This window comes from Pistacia vera, unplaced genomic scaffold, assembly GCF_008641045.1.
Source record: "Pistacia vera cultivar Batoury unplaced genomic scaffold, PisVer_v2 Contig259, whole genome shotgun sequence".
NCBI classification, from domain to species: Eukaryota; Viridiplantae; Streptophyta; class Magnoliopsida; order Sapindales; family Anacardiaceae; genus Pistacia; species Pistacia vera.
The window spans coordinates 873292-885362 of record NW_022196067.1 but is presented as its reverse complement, the minus strand read 5'-3'; positions in this window follow the sequence as shown (position 1 = coordinate 885362).

Below are 12071 nucleotides of genomic sequence, written 5' to 3'. Positions count from 1 at the left end.
TGGGTCGATGCTTAGTGATCGTCACCCAATGAGTAAAGAAATGGGTAGATGCTTTGTGACCACTACCGATTAGTTAAAGATATGTAGGTTGATGCTTTGTGATCATCATCCATGGCTAGCAGAAGCGGGGTGATGCTTTGTGATCATCACCCGATAGTGACTAGAGATGGGTAATGCTTGGTGATCATTACCCAAATTCATGAGGAACGGGTAGGTGCTAGGTGATCTCCACCCGATAGTTAGGAAACCGAGTTGGTGCTTTGTGATCCTCACTCGGTAGTCACTAAGAACGGGTTGGTACTGTGTGAATTCACCCGATAGCCATAAAGAGTGAAATGGTGCTGTGTGAACGCCATTCGGCCGTACCTCCGTAAGATGAGGCCATGATGTTTAGAAACAGATTAGAAAAGGAAAGAATTGAGAGTCACACACGGGGACAGACAGTTAGAGAGTTTTACTTACTGAGCATTATTTGTGCTCACCCCGTTATTTTCCTTTGTGGATGCAGGTTCTAGGTGATGTTGCGGTTGGAGGGACGTCGGCGCGCGAGGAGCAATAGCTACACTGTTCCCCTATTTTGTCTTTTGAAATGCACTTTTGTAAACAGTAACTTTTGTGTATAAAAGACATGTGAATTGTAATGAAAAGAAACTTTTGGGCCCAATTTTCCTTTGTTAATTGCATACATTGTACTAGTTTTCAGTAGGTGTTACACTCTGTTAGAGTAGGTGCACTAGAGCCAACATTTTAGCTCTTGTAAACTCATTTTATAAATGAATAAAAGGCACTGCTTGTTTATGAGCATATATACTATAGCATCTATTTACTTCATGTAAAGAAAATAGTATATGTCCTTAGAAATGTTGAAACTAGTGACGAGGGAATTAAGTGTTATAAATCTTAATTGTGAGAACCCTATGAGCACAAATGGTGGCCCTTTTTAAATTGTTTATAGTCATAGTATAAATCTGACTAAGAACATAGATTATACAAAAAGACTATCACCACGTTGAACGACCCTATCGAAAGGTAGTGACAGATCTCACATGTCAAGGTTGTGGGCATCAACCTGGTGCAACACATGGGTGCTTGATTGTGCAAGTCCACTGGACTAACCCATCAGAAGATTCCATACAAGATGGTAAACATAGTGTCTATGGAATATATCTTGTTATGGATGGTGGTACATGTGGTCCTTTAACTTGAGATCACTAGAGTGTCGTGTGTAAATATTGATGTGATTTGACACCAATCCAATGTCGTCTCTCTTAGGGGTTACTAGAACGATGGTGATTGGTTACATCGAGAAGTACACTATGGCTATGGTGGATCAACAAAGGATTCATCACTTCTGGTTATAAGAGATCTTATCTCGGCAAGATATTTGGTTAAGAATTGTGACTTCAAATTCGTGGCCACGGTAGAATCGAGTTGGTGCTCGAATCCAATTTTATATAATCGTTAGATTCGAGAACCAAATATAGAACATGTCAAGGTAGCATTCTGAGGTAGACACTATTTCTGTACTTGAAACCTTGATGAGATATAAGATGATGAAATGGATTGAATTGTACGATAACCATACCGTAGACAAGGTAAGCCTAATCGCTGATTCTTTGCATATTGGGGAATCATGATGCCTTGCTAGAGGCCAATCTTGATTGGTGTACGAAAACACTAATTAGTTGATGCCTAATTAGTTATTGGGACACTTTCGGCAAAGTAAAATGCCTTTGGGTCACACACATAGAAGGCAATTAAGTGAGAAATGGAAATGAAAGGACAATCTTGATCTTGGGCCGAAAAGGGTATTTCAGTAATTGGGGAGTCTAGGGGCATTTTCATCATTATAGGCAAAAAGGGTACTTTGGTAATTTTTCTTAGGGGTTGACGCCATTTTCCAATTTATTGGAAGATGATTTAGTAAAATTGGAATCATATTAATTTTAATTAATATGGAAATATATATATTTAATTTAATTAAATATATATTAAAAACCTAAATATATATGGACTAAATAAATGCATTTATTTAATTATTTTATATATATTTATGGAATTAAATAAATAGTATTTATTTATTTAATTTAGTATTTAATATTTAAATCCTTTCTTTTTAGGATTAGCGCAATCCTTCCAAGATAAGAATTCAAGGATTGCAATCCTAGTTGAATTCCTATTTGGAATAGCACTATAAAAGGAGGAGGGTTTTTAGTTTGTAAAGTTTTCTCTCTCACTCTCTTAAATGCACGCCTAAACCTTAGCCACCATGAGAGTTCTCTCTCTCAATTTCTGCCACCTTCACGTAAGCCCTCTGATTGATCTAGTAGTCAATCCTAGGGTGGTCCCAAGCCTTTCTTCATGTGGATACCGACAGATTCAATCCTATGTTGGGTCGATAACGACTAGTTAGAGAGATCCAAAGAAGGAGCTGCCAACGAAGGTATAAGAATCTAACCTTGTATGGTTTTATTTTATGTAGATTAATATGTCGAAATCGTGATCTTGGGTAAGGGGATCGTGCCATGGCAAGAAATTTTTTTGTTATTCCATGCTTACCACAACATGATTCCTACAAGTGGTATCAGAGCATCGATTCTACTATTAATCTCATTTATGTGATTGCATGTTAGTTGGCATGTGTAGGTTTTTAATTTTATTATTTTAAACCTGATGTTTTAATTTTAATTTTGTTGATGAGTTTTTCTTGAAGATTGTTTGGAATAGGGTTTGTGAAAACCCTAAATTTGGTGGCTGAATTTTGGGGGCTACGTGTTGTCTCTTGCGCAGTCCCTGCTCCATGGCTTCGCATTGCCGTGTGCAGCCACCCTAACCAGGGTTGTGCATGGCCGCCCACACCTACTCGACCCACACAAAGCCCCGGGGCAACTTGCCCCTCCTGTTGTGCCTAGCGCGCATGACATACTATCTTTTTACTGTGCGTTGCCGTGTGCAACTGCCCCCTAGTTGCGCATTGCATCGTGCCACCAGGCCATCTCCAAGGGCCCTTGGCCGTGCCTTCATGCACGGCTGGCCTCCCACCGGGCATGAGCCTCACAATGCACTTTTCCATGTAGATACCTAGAGTGGGCGCTATCCATGGCATTTTTCCTAGGTGCCTGGCCCTTACCGTGTGCGCGGTTGCCCTAGATACTATGCGCATGCGTGCAGTACTGTCCTCCCACCCACATGAAAGCGCGTAATGACTGTGCTTACCGCTCGTGCGAGCGCACAGTAATGCCTTGCCACCACAAGCCGAGGCTGGGCATTAATGTGTCCAACTGCCCGGGTTTGTGGGCCTCGCACTACATGCTAGGCCTAGTTAGGGTTGCAAACGAACCAAACATGAACGAACACCCTCGTTCGAAAATTGTTCGATAAGCATAATGGGTTGTTCAAAATCATGTTCGAACTCGAACGAACACAAAATCACCGTTCGAAATCGTTCGATTAACAAAATGAGTTGTTCAAAATCGTTCGAATAACTTGTGTTTTGGATTTTTGTTTTAAAATTTGGGCTAGGCCGGGTTAGTTGGTTAGTTATTGGGTTTATATTATATTATATTATATTATTATCATACATATATTAATCATAGATTAAATATGTTTAATATGTTATTAAATTATCAAAATAATGGATTATCATTATCATTACATAAATTATCATTATCATTATCATTACATAAATTATCATAAATATTTTAAATGTCTACATATATATTTTGTATAGAACACCCATAAATTCATAGTGGAACGAGGGTCTATTGTAATATATAATCAATACATATGTGTGATTAATTTTTTATATACATTTATGGGTGTTTGATACAATATATATAACTTAGGTTTAATTAAGCTATTATGTTATTAAATTTATCATGCTATATATCACTTGATTATACAAAATGCTATGTTCATAAATTTGTCATACTACATTTAATTAAGCTATTATGTTAGTAAATTTGTCATGTTATATATCACTTGATTATACAATATGTTATATTCATCAATTTGTCATACTATATTTATTATTTATTAATTGAAATGTTGTATCATAATATTTAATTATTGATTACATTTGGAAAAATATGAAGCTATAATGTTATTAGATTTGCTATGTTATATATCACTTGATTATACAATCTATTATGTTATTAAATTTGTCATGCAATATATCATAATAATTTATTATTTATTAATTGAAATGCTATATACTTATATATTTAATTAATGATGACAATTGAAAAAAAAAAAACCATCCAAACATATTATGTATATAAAAAAAACAAAAGTATCATAATATTTTATTATTGATTACCGTTAAAAAAATTCATCCAAATTAAACCAAACATAATATAAAAAAGAAAAAAATGAAAAAATATAAATATGATATTAATGCAACTCGAACTAAGGACCTTAAAGTCAAAATAATTGCATTTTTAACACTAAACAATAGAAAATCATTGATAAACTTAGCACCATATATATATATATAATAATTTATACTATGTTTTTGAACATAAACGAATGAGGTGTTGAAGAACGAATGGATCACTCAAACAGAGTTATGTTCACGAACATAATCAAATGAATACCCCTTGTTCGAACTCGAATTGGACACCTTATCGAACGAACATCGAACTCTTCGTGAACCGTTTATTATCGAGTTGAATCGAGCTGTTATTGAACGAATATCTAGCTATTTGTGAACAGCTTGGTTCGTTTGTAGCCCTAGGCCTAGTGGGAGTGTTCTGTTTTGGGCTACTAGGGTTCAATGGTCGTTGCCATAAATGAAGAATCCCCGCAAGCTTTCGTGTGGGAATTAGAGGGTTGAGAAGGGTATTTTTAGTTATCGTGAGATAAGGGCGTTTTAGGGATTCTAGGAAGCATTTTGAACTCTATGCTAAGCCACTAAAGAAAGTATAAGTTGCCGCTATTCTGGACTATTTAGTTAGTTTTCAAACTGGATAGGGACTAGATGTAATTTTTACAAGTTTAGGGACCAATTCAAACTTGGCAAAATTAAAGGGGGTAAAGTGAAAGTTATCCAATAATTCAAATATGGAAAATTTAAATTTATGAATTATATGATTGGTGTCTATTATGCATGGTGTTTGGTAAGTGGCCATCAACCTTAGGATTTTATTATTTTATGGATTTGTATTTTTAAAATAGGGCCTATGTGGTTTTCCTTAACTCTTATTCTCTCAATGTATATTCTCTTCTCATATAAATCCCCTCAAATGTAACTTGAGGTTTCTTTGTATTTAAATGTAAAAGTAGAATAGGCATTAAGACGAGGCGAAGGCATGATGAATCCTAAAGACTATTTTCTTTGTAATAGAATAATAAACCTTGGGTGATCTACCAACTTCCTCTAAGCTCGAGGAAATTGGTGTTAGAATGGCCATGTACCAACACAAGTTTATTTGAGTATCTTATTTGTAGAGGCATGCTAAGGTTGAAGACGATAACATGCTAAATAAGATTATAAAATGGTGAGAATGATTAAAGCATAAACCCCTTATAAAAGATATTAAGTCAAAAATAAATTGAGCCTTCCATCCCATGGGATTAATCAAACCATCGACTTGCCCCCGCGAGGAGCCACTTCTAACTTTGGGAGGTTAATCATCATTGGATTTTTTCCTTAATGGTGATAGGTTATGACTTAACTGGTCATACTTTGTTGGATTCGCCTCTGCGAACGGTTGATAAGTACAACTAAAGGCATGGTAGAGTTGTGCATATTAAAGTGCACAAGTGTGCATGTAGTGTCCAAACTCATTAATCCAAAAGTTACACTTAAGGCCAATGATTGGTGTCGTTGGATTGTGTAACTGGCTTATTTGCTTGGTTTACATTTGAGTTTAATAAGTTGGTGCTATTAAGTGGTGTAAATTAAAGTTTGTGGCCCACCTATTCATCCTACTTTGATCTACTTGCCCCCGTGAGAGGTCAAATTAGGAATGATGGGATTCAGCCTACTAGGAAGACCATCACACCTTTTTGAGTTTAATAGTGGGGGCTATTAGCTTAAGTAAAATAGTGAGAGCATATTAATAAATAAAGTATTTAATTTGCACATGTAGATTTACATTATGACTACCAATAATTTGTCACTATGATTGATCATCGAAAAGGAAAGCAGATTCGATGGTACAAACTTCACTAAATGGTATAGAAATCTTCGGATTGTACTCAAGTCAGAAAAGAAGTTGTACATCCTAGATGAACTGTTATGGAAGCGCTTGAACCTAAAGCTACTCAAGAAGCATTAGATACATATAGAAAGTATCTGGACGATGCTAATGTGGTACAATGTATTGTGCTTGCATCGTTGACACTTGATCTACAATAGCAACATGAGAATTTGGATGCTAGCTCCATCATCACACATCTGAAGGAGCTCTTTCAGAAGCGTGCTAGACACGAACGTTATGAGGTGTCAAAGGCATTATATAGATGTTGAATGACTAAGGGAACCCAAGTAGGCCCACATGTAGTCAAGATGATTGGCTACATACATAAGCTTGAAAAACTGGGATTCGGTATGGATGTAGAACTGTCGATAGATCTTGTTCTGCAATCATTGCCGGATTCCTTCTCCTAATTCATAATGAATTTCAATATGAAGTCAATGGAGAAGTTTCTCTTAGAGCTCTTGAATATGCTAAAGACAACAAAGAATGACATGAACAAGTCCAAGCCTCTGATGCTAGTTGATGTTGCACCATTGAAAGGGAAGGGCAAGCGAGGCAAGGGAAAGGCCAAAGGCAAGTCCAAACCTCAAGATGCTCTTAAACCTACTGGAGGCATGAGCAAAGATGGAAAGGTTGTTTGTGTTAGTAAACGACCCATTTACGCAGTGGAAAACAAAAACATAAACAACATGGATCGTTCCTTAGAACCAAGATCCGGGTACAAGTTTACAATTTATACAATATATATTAAATCTGCAAAAAAATCAGTTCAAGGTTTAAGAAATCATACGCACGTTTGGAGGCTCTTCCAAGTTGTCTTGAATGTATTTTGCTACTGACCCAAGTGTAGGATCGAACCGACATACTCCACACGAAGATAATCGCAAGGAATTAAAGAGGGATTTGCTAGATCCTCTTTAGTCTTAAGAAACAAAGAAGAAGAATGAAGAATATTTTGATTTTCAATCAAAACCCAAAACTGGCGTGTGAGAGTGAAAAAGGGCTGTGTGTTTTCTTTCTTTCAATGAATGAATGAAATGAATTTCTTAACTTGTTTTTCAATTAAACTTTTGTTTAAATAGTCAAGTTTAATTACCCTATTCCCATATGGAATAAGCTTGGGCTCCAACCCAAACACCCCTTGTTTCCAAACACTTCCAATTAGATATTTGTTTTAATTCACCATTATCTCAATTAAAAATAAATTAATATATATTTAATATATATATATATACATTTAACAATAATGATAATTTATTTAAATATATGCGAACACATATTTAAACGTAATTTCACTTATTTAATTTTTCTAACAAATTAAATAAAGGCTACAACCTCAACAAATTTAATTACACTGTGAAATTACCAAAATACCCTTTCACCCAAAAGGATGAAACGCCCTTCTAACTTCCTGGCTCTTAAATTATCTTCTATGTGTGTGACCCATAGGCTCCTCATCATACATGCAGTGTATAGTATCGCGATTAACACCAATTAATCGTCTCACTATACACAGACCAAGATTGGCCCCTAGCAAGGCATCATGGCCACTCGATAGATTCAGATTTAGCAAAGTAGCTACCTGTCAACGATATGGTTACCGCACAATTCGATCCTTTCATCATACGTTATTTCGACGAGACGAAGGCATAGAAATAGTGTCAATCTTTGGTTACTCTCGATATTGTGTATTCAGTTATTGGACCAATGACCTGTATTATAAACTGGATAGAGCAACAACTCAATCCCACTGTGGCAACAGTTTTAGTGTCATTGCCATTTACTGAATTACACCGTGAGATAACTTCTCCCATACCCAGGAGTGATTAATCCTCTGTCTATCCACCATAGTCTTGATACACTCTTTGATACAGCCAATCACTATCGTATTGATAGCTCTGAAAAGAACTACGTTATGCTAGTATCAAACTGCACCAATCGATGCACAAGGCGCTCTGGTGATCTCAAGTCTAAAGATCACATGCACTACCATTCGTTAGAGGATTTGTTCTATAGACACTGGGGTTACCATCCATATGGAATCCTCTGGTGGGTCAGTCTAGTGAACTTGCTGCGGTGTATTTGCCTATAACAAGCACCCATGTGTTACACCAGGCTATCACCAAACAACCTTGACAAGTGAGATCAGTCACTACGTTCAACACTATGATAGCCTTACCGTATTATCTATGCCCTTACTTCAGAATAATACTGGGGCTACAGACGTTTCTAGAATGGCCACCATATGTGCTTATAGGATTCTCACTATCAAGATTTGAAACACTTGATACCCTCGTCACGGTTTTACCATTTTAAGGACATATATCAATACATATTGCAATAATAATGATTTACGCGATATAGAATAAAATACTTTTTATTGATTAATGAAAATTATTACAAAGAGTCAATTCTACAATAATTGATTGGCTCTAGGGCATCTACTTTAACAATTTGCTTCCATTGTGGCAAGTCTGGTCACTGGGAGAAACATTGCAAGGTCTTCCTAGCAAGCAAGAAGAAAAAGAAGAAGAAGTCTACATCTTCTTCTAAATGTATGTACATGATTGAAATTAATGTATCCCCTGTTCTATCTTGGGTTATTGACATAGGATGTGGTTCTCATAGTTGCACTTCTGTACAGGGACTATGACAGAGTAAATTGCTCGTTCGAGGAGAGGTGGACCTACAAGTTAGGAATGGAGCACGCACTGTTGCATTAGCTGTAAGGGATTATTATTTAAATTTGCCTTTAGGCCTTGTACTAGAACTATTAAATTGTTCTTATGTACCTTTAGTTTCTCAAAATATTACTCTGTGTTCGCTTTGGACAACATTGGGTATCAATTTATGATAACAAAAGGAATGATGTCAATTAGTTTGAGTGGTATTAAATATGGAACTGCTAGATTGCATAATGGTTTGTATGTTCTAGAATTAAGTAATAATGAGATTTTCAATCTAGAGAATAAGAAACCCAAGGTTGATGGCTTCAATCAAACTTACCTATGGCATTGTAGGCTTGGTCATGTGAACTTGACTCACATAACAAAACTCCACAAGGACAGAGTTTTGGACCCATTTGATTTCAAGTCTTATGAGGTATGTAAGTCAAGCCTAGTAGGCCAAATTACCAAGTTACCTTTTACTGGCACAATAAAAGGGCAAAGGAACTGTTAGGCATCATCCATAGTGATGTATGTGGACCTCTAACAGTGCAAGCCAGAGGTGGATATTCTTACTTAAATGTTAACTTGACTCGCATATGTTTAAATAAATTATTATTAATTAAATGTTAATATATGTTTTAATATATATTAATTGATTTTAATTATAATAATAATTATATAAAATTAAAATACAATAAAAGGGTGTTTGGTTACAAAGATGGATTAATATGTGAATCCATTGCTATTCCCAATGAGATTAGGATTTTAATTAAGTGACATTATATAAGTGGAACTTAATTAAAACAAAAGAAGAGATTTTTATTCATTGATTGAATTAAAAACAAAAGCCCTAGCCACTCTCTCTCTCACTCACATTCTCATTGATTTAAGAAAAGAATTTTTCTCTTTTGATTCTTTGATAGTTGATTCTTGAAGCCATCAAGTGGATCTAGCAAATCCTTTTTCGGTTCTACAGATTGTCTTCGTGTAGATCAATGTTCGTGTGATTCTATATTGAATCGTGAGCAAAATCAAATCAAAGACATTTGAAGGAGCCTTCAAACGTACATAAGTTTTCTAATCCTTGAATGGATTAATTTTGTTTTATACAGATTTGTTTTTAACATGAAAATATTGTAATCAATACCCGGATCTTGGCGCAAACATATTTAATTTTTTCGGTCTATTATTGTTTTTCCGTTGCGTACGGGAGATCAATTACTAATAGTGGTATCAGAGCCTCAAGTAATTGATTATAGTATTTTATTTGATGTCTAATAACATGAGATTTGGTTGATAGCATGTTATCATATAAACTGTTTTTAAAATATGTGTTAATTGCATGATTTGATTGATCAGTTGATTAACAATGTGTTGATTGAATTTTTGTTGATTGGTTGATGTCCTGGTCGAATGTTGGTGCATTTGATTCAATTCAAGATCGCGAAAAAATGCAAAACGTGAACTGTACATTCACAGATCTATAGCGTTCGCTACGGCAAAATAAAACTTCACCGTGGCAACCACGAGATTGTGGCTTCTAGCCACGGCGAAATAAAAGTTCGCCATGGCGACTGTGTGGTATTTGAACTTTGCCACGGCTAAGAATTTTCTCTGCCATGGTGAGATAGCTGCTAGACCAGTTTGTGTTTTTCACATAGGGACCAAAGTGTAGTTTTTCAAAACCTTTAAAGCCAATAATTGTTCTACACATTTAAGAGGGTAATTTAATAACTTCACCCACCCAATTCAAAATTGATTGTTTTGAATGTATGCAATGTTCTTGTTTGATAATTGCATGGTGCCCAGTACATGAGCCTTAGACGTATTGTTTATTTTTAATTTTGGTCTTGTTTGTAATTTTTTAAATAAATAAGATATGCGTGTCTTTTATCTCTCTAATATCGCTATGTATTTTATTTCCTCATCTCACTCCCCTCGTATGTAATGCAAGGTTTCTATTTTATTAATGTAAGTTAGACTAGGATTTTATTTCGTAAAATCGTTGTAATGATCGTGATGAAGAAACGAAGGAGCAATGAAAAGGAAAAACTTGAAGACCCAAGTTTTATTTTTAAACTCTAGTTTGACCTACCGATTCCTCTAATTCCTCTAGGCTCGAGGAAATCGGTCTTAGTGGGCCATGTACTGACACATTTAATTTCTTTTGCTTAGAATGCAGGCTAAGGTTGAATGTTTAGTAACATGCTGATCAATGTCATTCTAACAAAGATAATAAACCGGTGAGATGTAAAATAAAAACCCTCAAATAAAGGATATTAAGTTAGTAATTAAAACGCCTTCCATCACCATGACTTTAATCAAACCATTGTTCGCCAAAGCGAAGGGTACACTTCTACTAGTGGGAGGTTAAAGCTCATTGGAGTTTTCTTTAATGGTGATGAGTCGACTTAAATGATTGTTAGTAAATCGATGAACAAAGGCAGCAGAAAAACAAAAATTTTGCCCATCGATTACTCTGATTTTGCCAAGATCAGGGTCATATATATTACATGCTTAAATTGAAACAATAAAGATCCATACAACGATCAGACTATACCAGCGTTTGGAGGCTCTCTCAGTGTCTCTAAATGTGATTCGCTACCGATTCGAGAACGGAATCGAACTCACGTCATCCACACAAAGACAGTACGTCAGAGACCGAGAATTAACTTTGCTAGAGTTAATTCTTGACTTTAAGGATGGTATTTAGGATGATATATTGAGGGGAAGAAGAAAGAAATTTTTTTTCTCAAATATTCACCCACGGCCAAATGAAAGAATACTACCAAAACCTAAATTTTGCTTTCTTTAAATAGTAAAGCAAAATTCCATTCCACCCCCAAAGTTTAGCAACAACCCAAACTTATGTGGAATCGCTTATTGGTCCCTATTTAATTATTTAGTTAAATATTAATATTAACTTTAATAATTAAATTTAAAATTTTGCGAAATTACTCCAATAATAAAATTGGACACAGGCTACAACCTAAGTAAATTTAATTACATAGCAAAATTACCAATATGCCTTGTTGTCTAAAAGACGAATATGCCCTTCCAAAATTTACCATCCTTAAACCGTCTTCTAAGTGTGTGACCTGTAGGCTCCTTATCATATCAATAGTGAGTAGTATCACGATTGACACCAATCAATTATCTCACCACAGACAGACCAAGATTTGCCCCTAGTAAGGCATCA